Below are 23948 nucleotides of genomic sequence, written 5' to 3' on the forward strand. Positions count from 1 at the left end.
TAGACACATAAACATTTTTTAAATATTACATTGATGCCATCCTTTGTATAAACCAAGCCATAGCACAATACAGACTTATTTTTAATTGTTTAAAATCTAAATGTACATTTATTAAAGGTTCCACTTCTCCTTAGGATGTAGAAAACCACAAGGCAGCATCACTCCTGACCTAAAACATAAAAAAGATCTACAAGATTATAACTTTTCCTAAACCCATCAGATGGTTGAGGTTGAAAGGCAAATATAGTAAATTTATTCGATGGACTACATTAATAATTACAAAGAGGGGGAAAACACTGATATACATAACATGGAAAAATCTGAAAATCATTATGTTGAGTGAAAAAAGTCAGACATAGAAGAATACATGCAGTATTTTTTTTTTAACATTTACATAACCTTCTAGAAAGTTGTGGACTAATCTAGAGAGACAAAAATAGATCAGTGTTTGCCTGGGGTCTGTGTGAAGGGAAAGACGGACTGCAAAGGGGCACAGAAATCTAGAGTGATGGAAATGTTCTGTGTCATAATTGCAACAATTACCTCACATGTATGTACATCTGTAAAAGCTCATCAAATTATAAATTTTAAATGGATTTATTTTACATAAATTGTACCTCAATAAAAATGACTTTTATGAAACCTAATTTTCATGGGAGGCTTAAGTCAATGCAATTAACTCAAAGTCTCCCAAGAAGTTTCTGAGCTTTCATTCTAATCAGATTTATCTTTCCTCAGTAGGGAGGACATCACAGGATCAACACCCCAAAAGCTAATAATCCAACTGCTATTTACATAAAGGATTCACTAACAAAGAGCAATAGCTCTTAATGAAAGCAATAGTCACTTCTGCTGGAGCAGGAGAACAAAAGCAGCAGGAAAGTCTAGTGGCATATTTTCTGATGGTCCTGACAGGGCAGTAACCCTCAAGAACTCCCAGGAGCACCTGAAATTGTCCCTGAGTCCCTCAGCTCAGCATTGCTACTATACATATATATATATATATATATATATATATATACACACACATATATATATTCTTCTTCAGATTCTCTTCCCTTGTAAGGTTATTACAAAATATTGAGTATAGTTCCCTACTGTGCTATACAATAGGTCTTTATTGGTTATCTATTTTATATATAGTCATGTGTATATGTTAATCCCAAGCTCCTAATTTATCCCTCCCCTCACTCTTTTTTGATACAGGACTATCTCTCAAACATACAAACAGGCCAGCCTAGAATTGCAGTATACTGCCATCATTTCACTTTGGAATGGTTTAAATAGAAGAACTGGGAAAAGTCCAAAATTTATCTTCTAAAATACCCACCAAGTCAATTCCTAGATATTTTCTTGGGCCTCACAGATTCACCATACTTATATTCAAATTAACTAATCTCTTTTTAGATGAAAAATCACAAAATAAAATTTAGTGCAGAGGTATCCTCAAAGTTTTCTTTTTCACTGAAATTAGGATGACATTTTTTTAAAAACAGCTTTTTTTTATTTTTTTAAATCATTTCATGTTTTACTTTTTTAATGAAACTGTTGGATTATATTGAAGTCTGTGTGTGTGTTGGGGGGTGTGGATGTATGTGGAGAGGGTGGTATTTAAGTACACTGTTGTTTTATGGCTACCCATTTGTGATATAATTTGCTGATAGACTATAAAAAAGACCAAAAGAAATTCAACCTCACCTTGAAAACAGTGCATGCTTCTTTTTTTCTAGAGAGTTTATGTTAGTATTATTTTGCTGTATCTGTTTGTCATTTAAAACATGAGATTCATGTAAAGTTTTATTGCTAGTGGCCTACTGTCAGCTCTCACAAAACTGAATGTACTGTGCTATTGCAAGCCTTGTATAGGTGAGAACTTTACAAAAGTAATTAACAAAGCACATTGAGTATAATAATCAACGCTAACAACAGTCATGTAAATAAAATTATTTGCATAAACAAAATATCCTAATTAGTATGAATTCTTTCTTGATGAAGCATGAGAACTATAGATGGTAACCTTTTCAATATCTTTAATTCTCTGAAGCACTTCTAGTTCTGGTAATAGTTTCAGAAATGTCATAGCAACTACTTTGGGAGATTAACATCTCTAATGCCTTCTTTGTACTGGTAATATTAAGTTTTCAATAACCATCTTTTGGATGGTTGCCACTTAACTCTGTACTGCATGGAAATTTTTGTCAGTGTCTTTTAGATTGCTAATTCATTCAAAAAATATGAATGCATACTATATGTATCTACACATCAGAGATATAGCAGTGTTTTTTTTGTTGTTTTTCTTACTGTGCATAGTTTATTTTTATATATGCATTAGCAATATTTTAAAAACTGCTTTTAAAAGTGAACTGCCTACGTTTGGAGAAGAAACTATGAAATTTAGCTTTTTCATCTTCATGGTCTTTACAGAACCAAAACACCCTGATAGGGAATGAAGGAATTAGTTATTCAACTACTGACACAAAACTTCTAGAATTTTTTCCAAATATCCCAAATTCTGTTATCCTAAAAGAGGATCTTTTAAATGATTTATTTTCACTTTAAGAAAAAGTGATTTATTTTCCCTTTAAAAGCAGCTTTAGGATATTATGGATATCATCATGGAGCAGGATATGGCCTTAGTGAAATGCTCCATGTTTTAGAGCTTCTTCCTCCAGGATGTAACCTACAGTGTGGTTGGTTTTTCTAATTGCTCTGTCTGTCATAGTGATAACTCTCTCCTTCACTGCTTCCAAATGTGACCACCAGCGTGGCTGAAATAACAATGGGTTTGAAACAGTCTATTGTATGCAGGAGCCCATGTTGAAAATTTCATAATTCGTCTAAATTTTAGGTTAAATAAAAATGATTTCAGGGCTTCCCTGGTGGCGCAGTGGTTGAGAATCCGCCTGCCAACGCAGGGGACATGGGTTTGAGCCCTGGTCTAGGAAGCTCCCACATGTCGCAGAGCAACGAAGCCCGTGCACTACAACTACTGAGCCTGCACCCTAGAGCCCGTGAGCCACAACTACTGAGCCCGTGAGCCACAACTACTGAAGCCTGAGCGCCTAGAGCCCGTGCTCCACAACAAGAGAAGCCACCGCAATGAGAGAAGCCCACACACAGCAAAGAAGAGTAGCCCCTGCTCACCACAACTAGGGAAAGCCCGCGCGCAGCAACAAAGACCCAATGCAGCCAAAAATAAATAAATAAATAAAATTGATTCTTAAAAAAAAAACGAAATGACTTAAACCTTGAAATGGTTTTCTTCATAACTGTTTGAGGCTCAAACTCTAATAGACTATAAAATAACTAAGGGAAAAAATGCTAAAGGAAGCACACATTTTCTAAGAGGGAGAAAGGTGGAGAGATTGGATTGTACACACCAACAGGATCAAGGAAGGATGCTAAGTGATAGTAATGAATCTGCGTGCTTTATTCCTGCTTCCAAAGAAATTAAGTGTAAAAGGAAAGGGTTTCAATTAGAAATTCACGTGATATCACCTAAGGAGACTTAAGACAAGTATCCTTATCATACCAAAAAAATGGAAAAAAGAATATAAAAGTCTATTAAATGAAAATGATTTGACAGACAGAGAGCAAGAAATGGTGCTTTTGCAATTCCAGAATGTTTGAATTATTCATCTTCTCCTTGAAAATGTGTCAGTTGTAATAAAGTTTGCCAGAGCTTTCCACACGAAAATAATTTATGGGGCATTACACTGAGAACAAAAAGCAAAACAATATCCTTTATACAAAAGTATTTTTTCTTTAAATTGCTTTAAAAAACCAAAAATTATGCTTTTTAAATTAATAATTCTAACTTCTTTAACAACTTAGGCGCCAATATAGCTAAGAATTATCACTCTATCAGCAGTTTTTTAATAAAACATGGAAGTGAACATGCTGTATAATAACAAACTGATAAGAATCTAAGTGAAAAAGCATCAACTAGACTGCAAATGAATAGCATAAATCTAAACATGTCCCCCTGAAAAATTCAGAAACTGGCAAAACATCTGTTGGGCTGGCTGGCAGTCATCCTAAGTGATGATGCATGCCTTTTACTTCCTGGAGAAATAATTAAGCAGTAAGTTTAACAGTTTCTGCCAGCTCCTTCAAGAATTGGAAGTGCCAAGGACTCAGAAGTTTATTATCAAAAAAATTTTAACCTGGGACCTTGGGTATCCAGGCTGCTCAGACCAAAGCAAGGCAGAAATGTGGGCGTGGTATAGAGCCCTGCTCAGTGAGTTAGGGCTCCCGTTTTGGTGTTTTGGTTGTCACAAAGCCGCCCTGAGTCCTGCAAAGATGACCCAGCATGCCAGGCTTCTCTCCAGCCTCTCAACTTCTCTCCTCCAAAGGGACCTGGAGGAAGCAGAGACCTGGATGGACCAGTCCTGACTCTGTGAGGTCCAGTTCCCTCTATGAATACATGTATTCCTCTATGAAACAAAACATGTATTCAAACTACATGAGCTGAAGAAGTAAGAAGAGAACATTTGTCTCTTTTGCTTAGATTGCCCTAATTGACAAGACAAAACACACCTAAATAGCTCTAGTTCATGAGGAAGGCAAAGGAAAGGAATGGCAATTTTCTATGGTACCAAATCAAGTTTTTTAGTGGATAAATAGATAAAGTATCCTATCTCTGCTAGGCGCTAATATATTGGGCAGGGGGACACTCCATTAATGCACAATGTAAAAACAGAATTAAACCTATTAGGTGAAGGATTTATTCTACATTATCATTTAATTACCAACATGTCTCTATATTCAATTATAGTACTATGGTTTCATTAGGCACTTTCACTGAGATTTTCTAATTAAAACCCTCCCAGGTAACTGATGCTCAGTAGATTTGATTAGCATTTTTATCTTTCTTTTTCTCATTGAAAGTAAAATAATCTATCTTTGCACTTACGTCAAAAACAGCAGCTTCTTCCCTAGGTCTCCTTTGCACAGACACTAGTCACAATTTCCTGTCAGATGCCTCAGGGGAGAATTTCACCTTGCACAATTCTACTGGAAGATGCTATGGCTTCCTATTGAACAGAATATTGAGTCTCCCTGCACTGATACAGTTTAGGAATTAAAAGACTTTGGAGTCATTAACCTGGTTTCAAACTTCGGCTCCTCTACTAACTAGTTGCACCTCTGGCAAATTACTTGACCTCTGTGACTATTTCGCATTCGCAAAACGGGGACTGTTATGAGGCATAAATGACAAAATGAGTGAAGTGTTTAACACAGCATCTGGCACGTAGTAAGTGGTAATTGTTACTGTCACTATTGTCATCTTTGCTGTTGCTGTTACAGGGTGTGGATAAGGAAGATATTTAATTAAGGTATGTGTTCCCAGGCAACTTAGTTACTGGAGGCTGTGTCATAAGCATCGTGCTCCAGAGACTGGTCGGCATCCATCATTTAATATTAAGGTTTGAGAACGTTTCTAATTCTGTTTATTCTCTGATTGTACTGCCCATTCTGTTCTCTGCCCTTCCAAGTTCAGTTTTGTGTCGCGACGGACTGTCCCACACAGACTATCATCTGTGCTCTCCTGTTCTCTGGCTTCTGGTTGGACTTAGCCAACGGGAGGCATCACCAGGAAATCTGAGCATGAGAGAAGACAGGTCAGGAATATCTCCCTCACTGCCACTTACTTTGGGGCCATAATTCTGGCAGTGGTCAGATGTCTCTGCAGCTACCCTGGAAGTCCCTTCACACCTCCAGCTTTCACTGGACTCTGTTAACAAGTCTATTTTCTCCCCTCATCCCTTCAGGCCTAGGAGTGGCATTAGCTTCTTTTGCTGGTAGCTAGAGCCTGAACATCCTTCACTGGTTTGCTTAACCATACTTTGTAAATAGTCCCTTCTCTAACTACTCATCAGAATTTCGTCTAAGTGCATCTCTGTTTCCCACTGGGACCATGAGTAATGTACCCCTTCAGATCAATATGTTTCCCTGTAGCCAACTGGGTTAATGTTCGTTTTACAATTTTTATTGAGTCCTTACTATGCACTAAACACTGGACTAAGTGCAAAGTGCAAGGGAAAAAAATTATATATATATGTATTTAAATATGTATACATGCCCTTCTCTTCAAAGATGTCAGTCTTTCAGTGTGACCTCAAATAAGAGGAGAAATTTAAGAGGCACAAATGTAAGGAAGTGGCATTTCAAGCATAAAAGAGGATGTTTAAAAGTCATGATGACCTGAAGATACACAGTATATTTAGTGAACAGCAAAGTCATTCGGGGTAAGGAGAACATTACGCTAAGATTAGAATGGTGATGAGATGGGAGGATGCCATCATGAGGTATCGTTAAGTGGCTGGAGATTGGCCAGGTTTGGAAGGACATTACTGGAACTTGTGTAAAAGGGTTCATGCTGTGGAATGATTTTATACTAACTCAATTTTGACAGGTATTTATGGCAGCAACAATATTAGGGTGACCAGTTCAATGGATTGCAAGAATACAGAAGAAATACAAAAACAGGTGTTATTGGAGTTGAAAGCAGGGGACATACTCAACAAATATTTCACAGAGAATTATCAAGACTTCAAGACTTTTGAATATAGGAGTTGAAGGAGTATTAGCTATGGGTTCAATCTGAGGTGTCTGTTTAGACTACATCATAAATGGTGACTCTGTTAACTGAAACAGGAAATAGAGGGAAGGGAGCAGATCGGGTAGGGGTAGATGAATTCCTTTTTGAAAAAAAACATCTGACCTGTTGGTGTTACAATAATTGGCTTAAAAAAGAGACCTGATCATCATTTTGAGAAAAGAGGAAATAATCTCACGATTAAAAAAAAATAAAAGTCATGCTAGAACAGCACCAGATGATTAAATTAGTGAGGCCCCTTAAATGTAAGAAATTTCAAAAGTAAATGCTTCAGAAGTTTCAAGTTGGACATTCGTATCTACTTTGGTGTCCTCCCTATATCACCAAGCACAGTTAGTGTCTGCCTATACTGCATTTCCACAGTATCACCTCTCTATAGTCTTGTTCATTACCTGTCTCTGTCTCCCTAACTTACTTTGACATATATCCATAATGACCTATGCAGTGCTTGGCATGTGATAAGTGTACTTAATAATCAGTTTTTAGTATCATAAAGTGGTGAAATGCCAAAATTATGAGACCACTTCTCTGCTTCAATATTCGATTCCAAAATAACAGGAGATGTGTTACTTTTTTTCTCATCAACTGTTTTAGTCATTGTTTTTTTAACCTGCAAGGATGCTTCCTCTCACTCATCACAAAAATAATTCAGATATCAGACAGATACTGTACTCAAGTATAATCAAGCTTTTATTTTTTACATCTTTATTGTAGTATAATTGCTTTACAATGGTGTGTTAGTTTCTGCTTTACAACAAAGTGAATCAGTTATACATATACATATATTCCCATATCTCTTTCCTCTTGTGTCTCCCTCCCTCCCACCCTCCCTATCCCACCCCTCTAGGTGGTCACAGAGGACCGAGCTGAACTCCCTGTGCTATGCGGCTGCTTCCCACTAGCTATTTTACGCTTGGTAGTGTATATATGTCCATGCCACTCTCTCACTTCGTCCCAGCTTACCCTTCCCCTTCCTCGCGTCCTCAAGCCCATTCATTTTCTACATCTGCATCTTTATTCCTGTCCTGCCCCTAGGTTCTTCAGAACCTCTTTTTTTTTTTTTTTAGATTCCAGATATATGTGTTAGTGTATGGTATTTGTTTTTCTCTTTCTGACTTACTTCACTCTGTATGACAGACTCTAGGTCCATCCACCTTACTACAAATAATGCAATTTCGTTTCTTTTTATGACTGAGTAATATTCCATTGTATATATGTGCCACATCTTCTTTATCCATTCATCTGTCAATGGACACTTAGGTTGCTTCCATGTCCTGGTTATTGTAAATAGTGCTGCAATGAACATTGTGTTACATGACTCTTTTTGAATTATGGTTTTCTCAGGGTATATGCTCAGTAGGGGATTGCTGGGTTGTATGGTAGTTCTATTTTTAGTTTTCTGAGGAACCTTCATACTGTTCTTTTTAGTGGCTGTATCAATTTACATTCCCACCAACAGTGCAAGAGGGCTCCCTTTACTCTTCACCCTATCCTCCATTTATTGTTTGTAGATTTTCTGGTGATGCCCTTTCTGACTGGTGTGAGGTGATACCTTATTGTAGTTTTGATTTGCATTTCTCTAGTGATTAGTGATGTTGAGCATCCGTTCATGTGTTTGTTGGCAATCTGTATATCTTCCTTGGAGAAATGTCAATTTAGGTCTTCCGCCCATTTTTGGATTGGGTTGTTTGTTTTTTTGATATGGAGCTGCAAGGGCTGCTTGTGTATTTTGGAGATTAATCCTTTGTCAGTTGCTTCATCTGCAAATATTTTCTCCCATTCTGAAGGTTGTCTTTTGGTCTTGTTTATGGTTTCCTTTGCTATGCAAAAGCATTTAAGTTTCCTTAGGTCCCATTTGTTTATTTTTGTTTTTATTTCCACTTCTCTAGGAGGTGGGTCAAAAAGGATCTTGCTGTGATTTATGTCATAGAATGTTCTGCCTATGTTTTCCTCTAAGAGTTTTATAGTGTCTGGTCTTACATTTAGGTCTTTAATCCATTTTGAGTTTATTTTTGTGTATGGTGTTAGGGAGTGTTCTAATTTCATGCTTTTACATTTCCCAGCACCACTTATTGAAGAGGCTGCCTTTTCTCGATTGTATATTCTTGCCTCCTTTATCAAAGTTAAGGTTACCATATGTGCCTGGGTTTATTTCTGGGCTTTCTATCCATTGATCTATATTTTTGTTTTTGTGCCAGTACCATACTGTCTTGATTACTGTAGCTTTGTAGTGTCTGAAGTCCGAAAGCCTGATTCTTCCAGCTCCGTTTTTCTTTCTCAAGATTGCTTTGGCTATTCAGGGTCTTTTGTGTTTCCATACAAATTGTGAAATTTTTTGTTCTAGTTCTGTGAAAAATGCCAGTGGTAGCTTGATAAGGATTGCATTGAATCTGTAGATTGCTTTGGGTAGTAGAGTCATTTTCACAATGTTGATTTTTCCAAACCAAGAACATGGTATATCTCTCCATCTGTTTGTATCATCTTTAATTACTTTCAACAGTGTCTTATAGTTTTCTTCATACACATCTTTTGTCTCCTTAGGTAGGTTTATTCCTAGGTATTTTATTCTTTTTTTTTTGCAATGGTAAATGGGAGTGGTTCTTTAATTTCTATTCCAGATTTCTTATCTTTAGTGTATAGGAATGCAAGAGATTTCTATGCATCAATTTTACATCCTGCTACTTTACCAAATTCATTGACTAGCTCTAGTAGTTTTCTGAGAGCATCTTTAGGATTCTCTATGTATAGTATCATGTCATCTGCAAACAGTGACAGATTTACTTCTTCTTTTCTGAGTTGGATTCCTTTTATTTCTTTTTCTTCTCTGGTTGATGTGGCTAAAACTTCCAAAACTATGTTGAATAACAATGGTGAGAATGGACAACCTTGTCTTCTACCTGATCTTAGAGGAAATGGTTTCAGTCTTTCACCATTGAGAACAATGTTGGCTGTCGGTTTGTCATATATGGCCTTTATTATGTTGAGGTAAGTTCCCTCTATGCCTACTTTCTGGAGAGTTTTTATCGTAAATAGGTGTTGAATTTTATTGAAAGCTTTTTCTGCATCTATTGAGATGATCATATGGTTTTTATACTTCAGTGTGTTAATATGGTTTATCACATTGATTGATTTGCATATATTAAAGAATCCTTGCATTCCTGGGATAAACCCCACTGATCATGGTGTATGAACCTTTTAATGTGCTGTTGGATTCTGTTTGTTAGTATCTTGTTGAGGATTTTTGCATCTATGTTCATCAGTGATATTGACCTGTAGTTTTCTTTCTTTGTGACATCTTTGAATGGTTTTGGTATCAGGGTGATGGTGGCCTCGTAGAATGAGTTTTGGAGTGTTCCTCCCTCTGCTATATTTTGGAAGAGTTTGAGAAGGATAGGTGTTAACTCTTCTCTAAATATTTGATAGAATTCACCTGTGACCCATCTGGTCCTGGGCTTTTGTTTGTTGGAAGATTTTTAATCACAGTTTCAATTTCAGTGCTTGTGATTGGTCTGTATATATTTTCTATTTTTACCTTGTTCAATCTCAGAAGGTTGTGCTTTTCTAAGAATTTGTCCATTTCTTCCAGGTTGTCCATTTTATTGGCATAGAGTTTCTTCTAGTAATCTCTCATGATTCTTTCTATTTCTGCAGTATCAGCTTTTACTTCTCCTTTTCAATTTCTAATTCTCTTGATTTGCGTCTTCTCCCTTTTTTTCTTAATGAGTCTGGCTAGTGGTTTATCAATTTTGTTTATCTTCTCAAAGAACCAGCTATTAGTCTTATTGATCTTTGCTTTTGTTTCCTTCATTTCTTTTTCATTTATTTCTGATCTGATCTTTATGATTTCTTTCCTTCTGCTAACTTTGGGGTTTTTTTGTTCTTCTTTCTCTAATTGCTTTAGATGTAAGGTTAGGTTGTTTATTTGAGAGGTTTCTTGTTTCTTGAGGTAGGATCGTATTGCTATAAACTTCCCTCTTAGAACTGCTTTTGCTGCATCCAATAGGTTTTGGGTCATCGTGTTTTCATTGTCATTTGTTTCTAGGTATTTTTTGATTTTCTCTTTGCTTTCTTCAGTGATCACTTCGTTATTAAGTAGTGTATTGTTTAGCCTCCATGTGTTTGTACTTTTTACAGATTTTTTCCTCCAATTGATATCTAGTCTCATAGCACTGTTGTCAGAAAAGATACTTGATACAATTTCAATTCTCTTAAATTTCTTCAGGCTTGATTTGTGACCCAAGATATGATCTATCCTGGAGAATGTTCCATGAGCACTTGAGAAGAAAGTGTATTCTGTTGTTTTGGGATGGAATGTCCTATAAATAACAATTAAGTCCATCTTGTTTAATGTAGCATTTAAAGCTTGTGTTTCCTTGTTTGTTTTCATTTTGAATGATCTATCTATTGGTGCAAATGGGGTTTAAAGTCCTCTACTATGATTGTGTTACTGTGAATTTCCCCTTTTATAAGTGTTAACATTTGTGTTATGTATTGAGGTGCTCTTATGTTGAGTGCATAAATATTTACAATTGTTATATCTTCTTCTTAGATTGATTCCTTGATCATTATGTAGTGTCCTTCTCTGTCTCTTATAATACTCTTTATTTTAAAGTCTCTTTTGTCTGATATGAGAATTGCTACTTCAGCTTTCTTCTGATATCCATTTGCATGGAATATATTTTTCTATCCCATCACTTTCAGTCTGTATATGTACATAGGTCTGAAGTGGGTCTCTTGTAGACAGCATATATACAGGTCTTGTTTTTGTATCCATTTAGCCAGTCTATGTCTTTTGGTTGCAGCATTTAATCCATTTACATTTAAGGTAGTTATCGATATTGAACATATCGATATCGATATGTTCCTTTTACCATTTTCTTAATTGTTTTGGGTTTGTTTTTGTAAGTCTTTTCCTTCTCTTGTGTTTTTCCTACTTAGAGAAGTTCCTTTAGCGCTTGTTGTAAAGCTGCTTTGGTGGTGCTGAATTGTCTTAGCTTTTGCTTGTCTGTAAAGTTTTAATTTCTCCGTCAAATCTGAATGAGATCCTTGCTGGGTAGAGTAATCTTGGTTGTAGGTTTTTCCCCTTCATCACTTTAAATATGTCCTGCCACTCCCTTCTGGCTTGCAGAGTTTCTGCTGAAAGATCAGCTGTTAACCTTATGGGGATTCCCTTGTATGTTATTTGTTGTTTTTCCCTTGCAGCTTTTAATATTTTTTCTTTGTTTTTAATTTTTGATAGTTTGATTAATATGTGTCTTGGCATGTTTCTCCTTGGATTTATCTTGTATGGGACTCTCTGTGCTTCATGGAGTTGATTAACTATTTCCTTTCTCATATTAGGGAAGTTTTCAACTATAATCTCTTCAAATGTTTTCTCCATCCCTTTCTTTTTCTCTTCTTCTTCTGAGACCCCTATAATTCGAATGTTGGTGCATTTAATGTTGTCCCAGAGGTCTCTGAGACTGCCCTCAACTATTTTCATTCTTTTTTCTTTATTCTGCTCTGTGGTAATTATTTCCACTATTTATCTTCCAGGTCACTTACCCGTTCTTCTGCCTCAGTTATTCTGCTATTTATTCCTTCTAGAGAATTTTTAATTTCATTTATTGTGTTGTTCATCATTGTTTGTTTGCTCTTTAGTTCTTCTAGGTCCTTTTTAAACATTTCTTATATTGTCTCCATTCTATATCCAAGATTATTTTGGATCATCTTTTCTATCATTCTTTTTCAGGTAGACTGCCTGTTTCCTCTTCATTTGTTTGGTCTGGTGGGCTTTTACCTTGCTCCTTCATCTGCTGTTTCTTCAGCAGCTTGCAGTTCTGCTTGTTGTGTTTGCCCTGCAGGACCAGCTTCTCAAAGTACACATAGGCCATCGGCACTGTCACAGGCTCCAAAACACACTCCTGGGACAAGTTCTGCCTCTCTCATTTTCAACTCCTAATCTTGCTCAGCATCAGCTTGATGTGTGGGAACTTCTCCCAGAAGGTCTCCTTCATGTCCTTCTTGAGGTGGGAGAGCTTCGCATACTCTATCACTGTGGTCATGTAGGATGCGAAGATGAGGACGTACTTGCACTTGCTGCAGGGTCACTGACGGTCAGCCAGAAGGTTGGGATTGTACTACAGGGAATCCCATGCATTGGCCCCTAGTTCTGAGCCAGCTAGCGCCACCCTGGGCAGGACAGGTTTGCATCTGGACCCCAGCAGAGCACAGGGCACTCTGAGTCGTGGCTGAGGCAGTGGGCCAGCTTGAGCGTGACCAGGGTGTTGGTGGGGTACAGGATCTTGGTAAGACACAACCTTTCCATCCGCCCCCAGCTCAACGTCTTCCAACTGGAAGACCATCTCAGAAGATATGGGAATGTCACCGGATGGATGCCTCTGCTTCTGGCTGTTTACCCTCAGGTCACTGACGCACAGGCCTTCTCCACAGGGCAAGACAGAGAAGGCCGCACACACGGACTGCTTGGCTCAGATGAGCATGATCCTGCTGTTCCTGGAGTCGTACCGCCTCATATTATTGATGAAGTGAGTCTTCTTCGGGCCTTTGTGTCTTGGGGATCCAGATGTATGTTTGGTTCTTTGAAGGGAGGCACATCCCACCGTGTCTTCCAGAAACTCGAGGGCAGCCCATCCAGGGAGATGTTGTTGAGGAAGAAGAGCACGGCCTGGCGGCGCCGTGAGTCCCCTCACCTCCGCAGTGGCTGCGATGCGGCCCAGACAGCAGGGCCAGGGGATTGGCCCAGGGATCCACCCGCTGTGGCCGCAGCCATCCTCTGACTGAGCCCAATGGCCACCTGCCACCCACAATCAAGCTTTTAAAAACAGGATCACTTATGACAAAAATGCTCAACCTGAAAACCCACCATTTTGCTCAAATAGTTCCTTAGTAAAATTCTTTGCAGCTACAACTGTCAGACGTTAGGATCTCCACACATTATAATTATTGTTTTCTCCCCTCAGATTACCATGTTAAGAAATATCTTTGAATTTTTGAGACTGACAACATGAACGTTAAACCTCACTGTATTCTAGTGAATAGTGGTGAAGAATGTGTACACACACACACACACACACACACACACACATACACATACTCTCCAATATGTTCCAACATAGCAACCACATCACCATGCTTTGGATCTTACACAGATATCCAGGGCTTTACTGCCAGGTGTTAGAAGGGTGTTATCACTAATAAATCTTAATTCTTCTAGTGTTTTCAAACACAATCAGACCTAATCAAGGGATCTACACGATGGAAATTTTGATTGCTAAATCAGGATAATACATCACTTCTCTAAGGGGATCTATAGAAGACAAAAAAAGCTAAGTGGACTCAGTAGGCTTGGTTCTTCTTAGTCTTTTAATTAAAAGAAATACCAAAAACAAAATTATTCTTGACCCATTTTTGCCATCAAATTCCTTCACAGGTTTACTTTCTTATTTTCCTATTTAAAAGAGTCTAAACATTCTGTTTTTGTGACATCTTACTGAAGGAATTGAATTTGGTGTTCAAAGACCTACATTCACTTGAAAAAGAAGAGCAACAGTGAGGCAAGGGGATTGCTGGCCCAATTAGATATATAAGCATATCCTAAGGTCTCTATAATCAACACAGTGTGATGTTGGCATATGAGTAGCCAGGCAGGTCAATAAGAAAGAATAGAGAATCCAGAAATATATGCAATTGCTGGTAGTATTCAACAAAGGTGAAGTCACAAATCAAGTGGGAAATATGGGCACTTTAATAAATGGTGCTGGGATAACTGGATAAGTACATGAAAAAAATAGAAATTGAATTCATTTCTGACCCAGAAATCAGTGAAAATTCTAAAGGAATTAGAAATTTAAATATAAAAAATGAAATTACACAAGTACAAACATTTCTGAATATCCTTATAACTGAGAGGCAAGGAAAATTCTCTTCCCGCTCAAAATATTGAAGCAGTAGGGAAAATCATTAGTAAAGTTGACTACATAAAGATTAAACATGCATGGCAGGGATTTCCCTGGTGGTCCAGTGGTTAGGACTCTGCACTTCCACTGTGGGGGGCAAGGGTTCGACCCCTGGTAGAGGAACTAAGATCCCACATGCTGCATGGTGGCACAGCCAAAGAAAAAAAAAGCATGGCAAATACAACTTCATAAGCAAAATTAAAATAACAACAATGCTATTTATAAAACAGGCCAGACAGGACATGGAAGCAACCTAAGTGTCCATCGACAGATGAATGGATAAAGAAGATGTGGCACATATATACAATGGGATATTACTCAGCCATAAAAAAAAATGAAATTGAAATTGAGTTATCTGTAGTGAGGTGGATGGACCTAGAGTCTGTCATACAGAGTGAAGTCAGAAAGAGAAAAACAAATACCGTACGCTAACACGTATATATGGAATCTAAAAAAAATGGTTCTGAAGAACCTAGGGGCAGGACAGGAATAAAGATGCAGATGTAAAGAATGGACTTGAGGACACAGAGAGGGGGAAGGGTAAGCTGGGACAAAGTGAGAGAGTGGCATGGACATATATACATTACCAAATGTAAAATAGATAGCTAGTGGGAAGCAGCCGCGTAGCACAGGGAGATCAGCTCAGTGCTTTGTGACCACCTAGAGGGGTGGGATAGGGAGGGAGACGCAAGAAGGGGAAGATATGGGGATATATGTATATGTATAGCTGATTCACTTTGTTATAAAGCAGAAACTAACACACCATTGTAAAGCAATTATACTCCAATAAAGATGTTAAAAAAAAAAAGGAAAAATAGGCTAGAGATGTGAGTAGAAAAGGCAATACAGGCAATGCAGTTTCTCATACGTTTAGGACTCTATATGTCTCATAATTTAAAAAATAGTTCATAATAAGAGAAATACAAATTAATATTACACAGATATATCTTATTTATCACACTGACAAAAAATCAAGAGTGTGATCACACATTTAGTTGGTAAGACTAAGAGGAAACAGGCACATATGTGTTTCTAAAAAGAATGCAAAATGTTATGAACCCAATGGAGGGCAATTTGGCATTATTTAATGATTTTACATATGTTTTTATGTTTTGCCCTTCTCTAGGAATCTATCTAAAAGATAAACATGAAAATATGTATACACATGGATATTTACTGCATGATTTAAAAAGGTAAAAAGCAGAAACAACCTAAATGTCCATTAATACATGATGAATTGAATTAACTTTGAGATACTTACTATGGAGCACCATACAGCTGGTTAAAAAAAAAAAACAACAACAAAAAAAGAGGGCTTTCTAATATGTGATCTCCAGGATATATTGTTAAATGAAAACAACAAGTAGTATAAGCAACATGTATACTATATATCATATTACCATTTATCTGAAAAAGGGAGTCTGTGTGTGTATATGTGTGTGTGTATATATGTATATACAATGGGAGATTAAGCTATATTTAAATAAAATTATTACTTATATGTGATGAGAGGTAACATGTAAAGGAGACAGATATAAAAGTTAGGGGCAGGCAATTTACAAGATGGATCTTAGTATTTTGTCATTCCAGAAAACAAGGAAGTTATCAAAAATTATTGGAATAGTGTCAAAAGGACTCATGAAACATCTTAAAGTGGCTCCCACTGCACAAAGATGAGTCATCCTCAGCACCAATAAGAGTAAAAACATCAGTGGGTTGAAATCAATAAAATACGTAAAAAATCCAGGAATTCCAATGATCATGTTTTAAAAAAAGATCACCTTTGGAGGATGCTAGGAAACCAACTCCTTGTTCTAAAAACTGATAAATAAAGGGAAAGAATCATACAGATTACTTGTTTTTATAGTAAAAACTATACCTCAGGGTATTCAAAAGTTGATGAGAAAAAATTCTGTCTATGGAGGTATTCCAACTAACATATAAAGATGTAATTACATAACTGGAATATTACCATTTTGCAAACCCCAAAGTAAACTCTGGACCTGGGAAATGATCCTCAGCGGCACCTAACGCCACAGCAGTAGATAACTGGACATTATGCCTCTCGATGGAAGTTTAGAACACCATTTATGAAGTAGTCTTGCCAAAAATGTAACCTAAATATGGATCCAGCCTCTTGATCTAACCACCAGTACAGGAAATACACGGGGAATAGAGGAAGAGGTTTTCTTTAAAAAATGAGAGTACAATCAGCGATATCCAGAAAGCAGGAAAGGTCACAAGACAAATTACTCAATTTTTTTCAACAGATCAATCTCAAAATTTTTTTAGTGTAAGTTAAGGTAGCCTATGAAATTAAAATATCCATGAGACGTACTAACTGAATGCAGTGGTGCACCCTGTTGGAATCCCAATTAGAACAAACCAGCAACATAACGTCTATAAACAAACAAAAATGAAATAAAACATGCATGAGAAAATACTGACTAGATATTTGATGATGTAAGACATAACTAAGTTTTCTTATGTATGAAAATGGCACCATGACTGGGTTCATTAACAAGAGTTTTTTTTCTTTCAGAGACACATACTCAAATATTTATGCGTGAAATATTATGTACGGGATTTGCTTCAAAACAATTCGGTAGGCAGAGACGTAGGAAGTTTGATTAAATGCAAGTGTGGCTGTGAGCTAACGAGTGTTGGGGCTGAATAATGGGTACATGCAGATGCACTGTACTTTTCTGTCTACAATGAGTGCTTAAAATTACCCACAATACACAACTGGTGGGAATGTAAAATGATGCAGCTGCTATGGAAAATAGTATGAAGTTTCCTCAAAAAAATTTAAAAATAGAACTACCATATGATCCAGCAATCCCATTTCTGGGATTTAACCAAAATAATTAAAATCAAGATCTCAAAGATATATATGCGCTCCCATGTTCATTGCAGCATTATTCATAATAGCCAAAATGTGGAAATAACCTAAAGGTCTATCTATGGATAAACAGATAAAGAAAATGTGGCATATACATACAATGGAATATTATTCAACCTTAAAGGAGAAGGAAATCCTGCTATATGCAGCAATATGGATGAAACTGGATGACATCATGCTAATTGAAACAAGCTAGTCACAGAAGGACATGCATGATCCCCCTCATATGAGGTCTCTAAAATTGTCAAATTCCTGGAATCAAAGTGGAATGGTGGTGACCAGGGACTGCAGAGAGGGGGCAGTGGGGAATTGATCATCAACAGGCATAAAATTTCAGTTAAGCAAGATACAAAAGTTCTAGATACCTGCTGTACAACATTGTGTCCATAGTTAGCAATACTGTATTATGCACTTAAAAATTTGTTAACAGGGTAAATCTCATGTTAAGTGTTTATAACACAACCTTTTAAAAAAGAAAAGCAAAACTATATATATATATATATCCATAATAAAGAGGTTAAAAAAGACCCACATACAAATTCTGGATCCATTTGTTTGCTTAATACCAAGCAAGTCACTTAACACATTTTAAGCCCCCATTTTCTCATACGTGAAAGGGATATAATAATAACAATTTTATGGGTTGGTTTGCCATCTCTATTTTTGGACCCTGATAATGGTTAGTTGAAAAGAGAAAGAGGTTTTGGAATTATTCTTACCAACAGTGTATATGTATAATTATGTATAATTTTAAACACACATGGCAGAGAGAAAAGTACAATGCACCTGTTTGTACTCGTTATTTAGCCTCAACTCCCTTTTAAATATCTGGCTTAATTTTATGATACTAGGCAAGTACTTAACTTTTCTAGGTTCATTTTCTTTCATGTAAAATGGGGATCATACCATTGTTATGTGGACTACGTAAAGTTGGAACTTTATAAACAACACTTTCTCTCCTCCGTGAAGCCATTTTGATTCCTAGTTGGAAATAGTCACTCTTCTGTTAGATTTACTTTGATTACTATTATACTAATAATCTCCCTTGAATTATTATTTAAATATTTTTTTATGAAAAGACTCTGGGTCCTTTGAAAACAGATTATTCATATCCTCTACCTCATGGAAGGCGTATGGCACATAGTTGGAGATCAATAAATTTTGATGAATTAAATCCCTTGAATAGATTAGATGTTACCTCCAAAACTGATTAATCTTCTGCAACTACTGACACTGAATGCTCTGGCCATATATTACTTAAATCTTTTAAAATGCACGTAAGATCCCTGGGAAAATGTCAGATTGTTTCCTGGACAAACAGTAAATGAGTTTGTCATATGTCAAGAAATCACCCAGTTCATTGTGTTGATAAACCTGGCCTGCAAATCTGACTCTGCTTTTTCCCTATCACATTTATGCTTTGTCCAGGTTTGTTCCTACAAACATGTCACAGATTCTTCAATAGAAAATTGTTTCTAGCATACGGTTTCAGCTTTATTCCAAAAAGTGTGTCCCTATGAAGAACCACCTAACACATATCCATGATGCTCCAAAGATAAGCAGTGATAATGGAAGGGTAGATTTCCATATATTGCCATTCCCCTTAAATCAGGTCAAAAACTAGCAGGAAAAATGAATGGAGTCTCCAAAAGATAATGGTTCCAGAAAACTATTTGAAGTGACAAACAAACCAACCTTAAATGTAGTTCAAAATATTTCCACTTGAGATAAAACTCAGTTTCAGCATTCTGAACATGGTGACAGCATATGTTTTACTTCTGAGTATTGTAAGGCCCTTTTCTCATAAAACCAGGAGAAAGCCAAAAGCAGTTCAATTAAAGTGTCTAAATGTGGTCATCTTTTATCTATAGCTCAGTGGGACAGCTCAGCTAGAGCCTATAGAGTTCAGCTATGCACTCTTCCCAGAATATTCCCTAATGCTTCTCTGAAGCTATTCATTGTATAGGTCACTGTAGTAAAACTCACACCTCAGCACTCTCCCTGGACGCCAACAAGCAAACACTAGAGTGCAGTGCAGAGTAAAGAAAGGGTTTGCCTCTGAGTAAAAGGAAGATCATGATCTGTAATTTCCAAGTCCATCAAACAGAGTCCTATAAGAAAACATATGAGTTATTCATGAAGTTATAGGATCTATATCCAAAAATAAAGACAGACAAAAAGTTAAGTCAAGCTCCTTCCAAAGTAAGACATTTGAAAGGAGATCATTGCAACATCATAAGTTCACCGTAAAGTGATGCATTCATATTTTACAAGACAAGAACTGTACTAAAATCTTTAAAGTCTCTACACAATTGTGTTTGTCAAAACATATTTGGTGCCATAACTCACAAGTTTATTGACATTCTTAGTTTACATCAAATATTTTACTTATTGTGATACTGGAATTTTATTTCACTTCTTAGAAAATTTTATGCTTAAAAAGGGAGCAATCATAATATATTCCATAGAGTTTTCTCCAATTTACATCATCATATTCTAAAGTAAACTGAAATAAGCCAAGGCTTTATGTAACTAAATCTTTCTATTATTTTCATGGCTCAGAATGAGAAGGGGAATGAAGAATAAATCTGTAAGAGAACAAAACGTAAATTCATTGTGCTCACAATGTTGCATTAATCAGGAAAACTCTCTGTAAAATTGATTAAGAGGGAATCTGAACAAATGGCTGCATGCATTCAAAAGAGGCTGCACTCACTAAAATAAGCTAGAGTTTCATTTCTCCTTTAAAAAATATCTATTAAAAGTCTAGATCAGGTTCTTCATCTGTGAAACAGATATCATAATTAATTCCTACCATATCTATCATAGAAAAATTGTGTGAGGTTTAAAAATGAGCTAATGTATGGTGGGGGGGAGCTTTGTAAAAAGCAAAGGAGCTTAAAAATGTGAATGATAATCAAGATGATTATTACCTGCTTATAGATAAAAATAGATAGCATTACACCCAGCATGCAACAAAGCACTTAGCACATACTGTTTACTATATGTTTTAACTAAAATATTAATAGGTATTAGACAGTCACATTGTCAAAAGTACTGATTTAAGCAAAATTAAACACAAAATAAACCCAGAGCATCTTGTAATGCCAGAATGTAAGGAAGTACTGTACTCAAACAAACAAAACACAATGATGAGGGAATGTCAAAGGAACAAAGGACCCAAATGAAAGAACTCCCAGGGGCCAAAAATGGAAAAATCTAAGCATCAAGATCAATAAAATAGAATTGGCTTACAACCCATAGTACAGAATAAATAGCTATAAGTCCACAGTGAAATTATTTAATTAATCAATTTGAAAATCAGTGGGGGAGGGACTTCCCTGGTGGCGCAGTGGTTAAGAATCTGCCTGCCAATGCAGGGAACACGGGTTTGAGCCCCGGTCTGGGAAGATCTCGCATGCCACAGAACAACTAAACCCATGTGCAACAACTACTGAGCCTGCGCTCTAGAGCCCACGATCTACAACTACTGAGCCCACGTGCCACAACTACTGAAGCCCGTGCACCTGGAGCCTGTGCTCCGCAACAAGAGAAGCCACTGCAACGGAGAGTAGCCCCTGCTCACCGCAACTAGAGAAAGCCTGCGCACAGCAACAAAGACCCAACGCAGCCAAAAAAAAAAAAAAAAAAAAAGAATCAGTGGGGGAGAATAAACAAATTTCCTCTGTAGAAGGATTCCAAATAATTTACGTAGATATTTCATCCTCAAGGAGGATGCTGTGCACGACAACTTCATTTCGAGGAGTACAAGCAGGAAAGCAATAGGAGGAACTTTACAGTGGAGAAATCTGACAACAATAACTCAGCCAGGTGATCAAGGTCAACAGCAACAGCAATAAGTCATGTTGATAGTGTAGATCCTTGATATGATGTGATGAGAATGGCATTTTACCTCTGCGGTTTTCCTCTGCAAAATCCATAGCCCCAGTCTAATTATGAGAAAATTACCGGACAAATCCCAATTAAGGGATATAATGCAAAATATCTAAACAGTACTCGACAAAATTGTCAAAGTCATTGGAAACAAAGAAAATATGAGAAACTATCACAATCAAGAGAAGCCTGAGGAGACATAACAATGAAATGTAATGTGTTATACTGATCCTGAAACAGAAAAAGGACATTAGGTTAATATTAAGGAAATTTGAATAAATGATGGACGTTAGTTAATAATAATGTATCGAGATGGGTTCGTTAACTGTAGCAAGTGTACCACACTAATGCAAGTCATTAATAACAAGGAGAACAAGATGTGGGGATGGAGGGGCAGGGAGTATTGGGGAATTCTCTGTTCTATCTGCTCATGTTTTCTGTAAATCTAAAACTTAAATTGAAAAAGAAAGAGGCTTACCAAATACGCCTTTTCTTTTTTCTTTATAGGTAGTGCAAGGTACAGCAACTTGTCCTCCACCTTCGAGGATATGTCGCAACACACTCCTGCCCATTGGGTTTCTAAAAACTTCACTAAGATGGCAGTCTTCTGAAATTCTGTGGGGCTTATCTCCCACCCTCTAGTTCACATAGGTCTTACTCAGGCATGAAAAATACCCACTACTCTGTGCATATTATATTCAGCCAGCATAATGTCCTCAATGTAGTGGATTATTATAACATTTTGTCAAATATCAGTGCAATCATGGCCTCTGGAGACCCTACCGTGGCAGAGAAAGCAGGAGGGTTGACACAGGCAGGCAATTTGGTGATGGTATATTGTTGTCTCTGCCAGGTAAAAGCAAACAGCTTCTAGTGGTCCTTAAGATACAGAGAAAAAAGTCTTGACCAGGTCATAACTGTATATCAAGTGCCAGGAGATATGCTAATTTTCTTCAGTAAAAATACTACATACTGCAGATCTCCACCTGGTAAGATTTACAAGGATCCACAGCTATTCTCCAAAATCCATTCAACCTCTGCATAGGACAAGCAGGCAAGTTAAGGAATGAAATGATATGATACATATCACCACCTCTCATTTTTTAAATCTTTGACAGTGTCACTAATATCTGAAAATCCCCCTAGAGATGTGACATTGCTACTGGTTTACTACCTTGGTAAGGAGCAGAAAAATTCAGAAGTTTCCATTTGCCCCTCCCACCATAATGGCTCTTACCCCATGGCCCCAAGGCAAGTGTGGGGATTCTTCCAGGCGCCAAGTATTTCTAATCCAATTATACATCGAGATACTAGAGAAACAACACAGTGTGCCTATGAACTAACTGGGTACTCTGTGAGTCACATCTGCGTTGTGAGGTACATCCATGTATATCACCTGACCACAGCCACCATGGTATTTTGGGTCATCGGAATTAGCAACAATCCAGAAGCAGTATTTAATAATTCCCAAAGGTCTGGGTATTTTTCGCTAGTGCACTTTCACTCTGCTAAATTTATGCAGGCTTGAAGATAGATTCACAGTATATACTTATGACAATACTGCAGGTTTCTTCCTCAGGTGAACTTGACCTTCCCTTCAAGGATACCTGACCTTCCCTTTTCCTTCAATAAACCCAAGATACTCTGGGACTATGAACATGCTTAGTTTCAAGCAGCGTTCTTACAGACTTCCCATCTATTTTATTCCTAGGGACACTGTGATCAATTAGCTACAGTCAGTGGTCCCTATGGACCAAAGTGTTCAGATTACTATTATGTCCCTACTGGCCTTTCTAGGAAATGTGCCTACTTTGTCCTTGTCAGTTGGCCACTCGGTCTCTGATACTCTGGCATCCCATCATCTCTGTTAAAATCAGGGAACTCATATAAAGAGTGGTGTTAGCCACAGCCATACCTGGCTACAAAGGAGAGCAACCCCAGACCTTTTCAAGGATGCAGGTGGTCCCCTCAGTGTATGCATCAATATCTTCTCCAGTGAAAGGATTGAATTCTGAGCCTTTTAATTCTTTTTCCACATCATGCCACACGAGCACTGGATCTCAGCCTCATTAAAATAAGCCACTACTGACTTCAAGGTTTGGTTAACCAACCAAATAACTTGTTAGAGTCACCACCAACTCCATGAGCTAGCACATTAAATCCAGAATGTTCAGTAACTGCACCCATATCAATGCATTTGCCCAGCTTTTCTAGTGTTATTTCCATGCTCCTTGGTCTAACTCCCTTAGAATCCATTTCCATATGCATTATGGATAATATATATCAGCAAATTTTGCAATTCTATTTCCTCTTGAGTCATTCTCCATACCTGATTCCTGAAGCATACTGAGATTTGGCCCTAAGAAGATCGACCGAACTTCAGAGGTATGTGTCTTCATTTCAAAAGGTATGAAACCCAGACCTATGGACTTTCTGGATTCTGTTACTTTTCTCAGAAAAAAAATAGAATAAAATAAAATTAAAATAATAATAATGGTTTGTTGGTTGGTTTATTTGTTTTAGCAGATAGCTTAATTGGACTAAAACCCCCAAATTTGTCTTTCCTTTAAAG

General features: G+C 37.2%; 1 pseudogene; it reads right to left on the reverse strand.

Annotated features, from left to right (window-relative positions):
• Positions 1–6619: 6619 nt before the first annotated feature.
• LOC109548517 (CDK5 and ABL1 enzyme substrate 2-like) lies at positions 6620–23644 on the reverse strand (annotated as a pseudogene).
• Between the last annotated feature and the right edge of the window lie 304 nt (positions 23645–23948).

This window comes from Tursiops truncatus, chromosome 17, assembly GCF_011762595.2.
Source record: "Tursiops truncatus isolate mTurTru1 chromosome 17, mTurTru1.mat.Y, whole genome shotgun sequence".
In the NCBI taxonomy this organism is placed as follows: domain Eukaryota; kingdom Metazoa; phylum Chordata; class Mammalia; order Artiodactyla; family Delphinidae; genus Tursiops; species Tursiops truncatus.